Consider the following 3,929-nt stretch of genomic DNA (forward strand, 5'->3'; position numbering starts at 1 on the left):
GCCTCCCACGCCCATGGTTGCTTTCACCTGGTACCGCCCCATCAAAGACAATGTCAAGCTTCTGAACTAGAAAGGAAGTAAGTTAAAAAAAACAGATATATGCCTATTTGACGTCGTAGGCAGTTTGCTAATAATCTTCGTGGCACTCTAGCTAAGTTTTGACTGCTGCTAGAATTTAGTACCTACTTTTAACATAACATAGATATATTTGACAAGTCCCTTTCCACATTGAAGACTGACTGAAATTGCACGTGAGGGTTACTCTCCGGAAATAACGTTTGCACGTTTTCTGGATATGTTCTGTTCAGGTACACTTAGCATAATCGTTTTAGTAAGGCGACAGTCCATGCGACAGAAATAGAATAGGTTTTTAGATATTTACTACAATTTTCTATATATAAAATAAAAAAAAACAAATCCATTGAAAAAAAATGAGGCGCGCGCAAGCCATCGGGATCTTTGAAATCTAATTTTGCTGTTTATTACATATTTATTTCGCATACAGCAGATGAATAATGTTACAAGCAGGCGCACTCGGTCTAAAGCGAGAGATGTTAGTGAGCGTCGAGAGCTGACACGGACAGCTGATTAAAACTAGTAAGTGCTCCAAATATCGAGAGAAGGTTTTCAATACAGTTTAAGAACGTACAGGCATCATTCTTGGCACCTTCATTGTTCAGTTCGACGGCGATTTTACTTGTAACCAGTGTCGAAAGAACAACAATGCTAACAGTTAAAAAATAGCTCTGACAACAAAAAGAAACTCTGCCGTTGACAACATAAGCAATAGTTGTTGACTTGGAAGTATCGGTCGACAATATCAAGCGATGAAATATTACTACTGACGATTAGGTGGTTGGACCGGTTATACATAGATACCTAGCGCGTATAAATATTCATTTTTCCAATGTTTGGCAAATATACAATGCTCGTTTTACTTTAGGGCAGAACGCGTAAGAGCACGTCCAACAGCACGCAGTTATGCAGCTATCGAGAAACAAGCAAACATACGAAAGAGATCGCTCGATGAACTATGAACAAATGGCAGCAGCAGGAGGCTAAGCAGAATGCTCTAGTCTCTTTGCAGGATGACCAATGGCGATGATGACAGAGCTGCTCGTTAGCGAAGATCACGGATACACTCTATTCTCTGGTATCTGTGTAGTAAAGGATAACCTAAAATGCCCGAAGAATCGAGACTTTTCTGGAGTAAACATCATCAACACAGCTATTAGCGTTCGTTACCGTACACTGGAGACGGGGGATGATTTCCCGTCGCCTCATTAATGCACAGAATATCAACAGCGTATAGGATACATAGATATCACATACACGCTTCTTTTAATCTATCCAAAGTTGATTTTGTCAATGAAGATTTACCTATGAGGCTCTAATATCTAGCCAAGCTTGCTCTCTATAAAAATAAAAGAGGACTCGGATGAGTCGATCAGTATCTAATTCAACGATGGTCGTCACTTGGCCGTCATCGGGAAAGATTGTATCTCTCTCTCGTACCGCTACTATTACTAGTATAACAACAATGGTATTCTCCTCTTCCATATGTCTAGCAGGGCTTCTGCAGGGTCGACTAGCGAAAGCCGAGTGTTGCAGTTCATCAAGTCGAAAATAAGGAAGAAGAAATAAAGGAAAAGGAAGAAAAACACATAAGTAGTGAGAGAGAAAGTTGGGTCGTGACTATTTCCCCAGATATCTGCTGCACCTACGTCTCCATTTACCGCGTATTCGAGAGGTCTCATACCATAATGCTTTCATCAATGTCACCTGTTGCTGGTAGACAGACGACAAGAAAGGTCCTTGCTCATGGCAGCGGAACACGTCTTTGTCGTTAGAGCCATCCCGTGTCAACCAGTCAAGCTTTTTTGTGGAACAGCTATTAATTACTGACTGCATTATTGTAGCGCTATTTTTTCCTGCAGTGACTTGCATCCCATGTTTAAAGTGCGCTTCGCCTAATCTTAGGTTTAATCAGGTTTTGTGAGAGGCGAATAGTTAGCAGGTCGCCGATTTGCTTGAATCTCTACATAACCAAATAAAGATTTAAAAAAAACTGAAACGGTAGTACGAAAAATATTACGCTGTTGTAAGTGCTTTTAAGAATTAGCATGGAATATTCAAAATTCTTTCACTGAAGATGGGACTTCGATAAACTCTAAAGGTCTATCCGAGCTAGAATACTAGTAACCTTCTTTTATCGAATTTATGTTTAATTCTCTAAAGACTCAGCGAAATCAGTAACCTGCTAAGTATTCGCTCCTCACAAACCTTCGTGGCAGTATAATCTGGTTAAACCTAAGATTAGACAGAGCGCAGTCTAAACATAATATGGTAGATATGCGCAGTATTATAATATGTCTTTAATTACAATTCAAACAAAACCGTAGGGCTGAAATTGTTCTCTTTAGTAGTATCTAAACTGTAAGACTTGAGCTCAGAAATGAAAAGGGCCAATGTGAGGTTTAAGTGTTGAATTTAAAGACCATAATTAATTTCAGTTTTGCTCTATTATGGGAGACAGAACAAGTTCGTTAGATAGAAGTTGGATTACCCTTGTAGGAATTGATCATTACAGCTGATTACCTAAGCGCAGCGCAAATATAAAGATTCAGAACCAACTAAAAAGTGCGGCCAGCCCTGATCCTGAACAAGCAAAATGTCGAGGATGACCTTGTACACAGCTGACACCTCAGATTGCAGGCGGCTGTGCGGTCGCCATAGAGTTCACTTTTTTGCTCGAGCATCTCCGCCGGAACCATCTCAACCGGAGGAGGACTCGCTGACTCGTTCCGTTCGGCCCGATTCACGCACTAGCGCTCGCTCACCACACCATCGTTTTAACGCTTGTGCCTGGCTGCTTAGGTATATAGTTTACGCAACGTACATTAGCTCACACATATGTAAGCTGCATACCATCGGGGTATATCAACGCTTACATTCAGCTATGCTGTGTATAGTATAAGATCTACATCCGAATAAATATAACGTTACTATCTCACGAACATAGCTTGTCGTCGTCTTCATCTTCACAGCCGATACTTCATTTGGCATGGCAGTCCTGTACTCATGCAGGTTGTCCTGTTGGACCGAACCACATCATCACCGCTACTTGTAGTAGCCACTGGTTGAACCGGCAGCTCGAGTAGGGCCTTGTTGAAGTAGTGCGAGCCGTGGGGTTTTGCTGGTGAGTAGGTCTACGAAGCGAAGAAGACCAGAGTAGGGCTGAAGTAGCCAATGACGACAAGGGTCGCTCAAGAACGATGAATAGGAAAGCAGCAGCAATAACGCCAGCTTTATGCTTGTACATCGAAAGCTACGATACGCCCCGGGTAGATGGAGCTACCCCAGAGTCGCACATTCAAATAGATCCATTCATTTCTATCCTATAGATAAAAAATAATGTCGTATAACCCATACGATCTCGTTTCCGACTCTAATGGCATTGCTGCTGATGGTACTTTAGCAATAGGTACTGCGCTATCTCTGTGAGATGTAGTCGCTTAGAGAGTATCGTGGTTTCATAGTATAGAGCGCTTGGTTGTGTTAACAATGAAAGTAGTCTACGGTAGTCTACTTTGGTAGAACGAACGACCGGCGCGAGCCCAGATTTTCAAGATACTTCTTGCCGCAGCTGATGATGATCGTTTGCACTCACGTTTGCTGCTACAGCTGCTGCTGTTGGAGATGGTGATAAAGATAACGTCGACGCGGGTCGAAGTGAAGTGACGAGTTAGCTGGAGCTATTTCCTTCGGAAACACGCCAGAATTCCCTCGAAAATAGACGTGAAGACACTTGCAAGTGCCTTCGCACCACAGATCATCTATCTATCTATTTGTTTGACCTTACTACCAACCGATAGCGACCAAGAGCGGTAGCAACTGGGGTGGCGGCCGGTAGATGCAGTAACAACAAC

General features: G+C 42.3%; 1 long non-coding RNA gene across 1 annotated transcript; it reads left to right on the forward strand.

The window, feature by feature from the left end:
* On the forward strand, positions 1-1,251 carry LOC147752412 (uncharacterized). The gene is made up of 3 exons (XR_015314126.1): positions 1-77; positions 506-597; positions 944-1,251. It is a non-coding gene; the product is annotated as an uncharacterized LOC147752412 (long non-coding RNA).
* Positions 1,252-3,929: the final 2,678 nt, after the last annotated feature.

This window comes from Varroa jacobsoni, unplaced genomic scaffold (genome assembly GCF_002532875.2).
Source record: "Varroa jacobsoni isolate VJ856 unplaced genomic scaffold, vjacob_1.0 scaffold_1268, whole genome shotgun sequence".
NCBI classification, from domain to species: domain Eukaryota; kingdom Metazoa; phylum Arthropoda; class Arachnida; order Mesostigmata; family Varroidae; genus Varroa; species Varroa jacobsoni.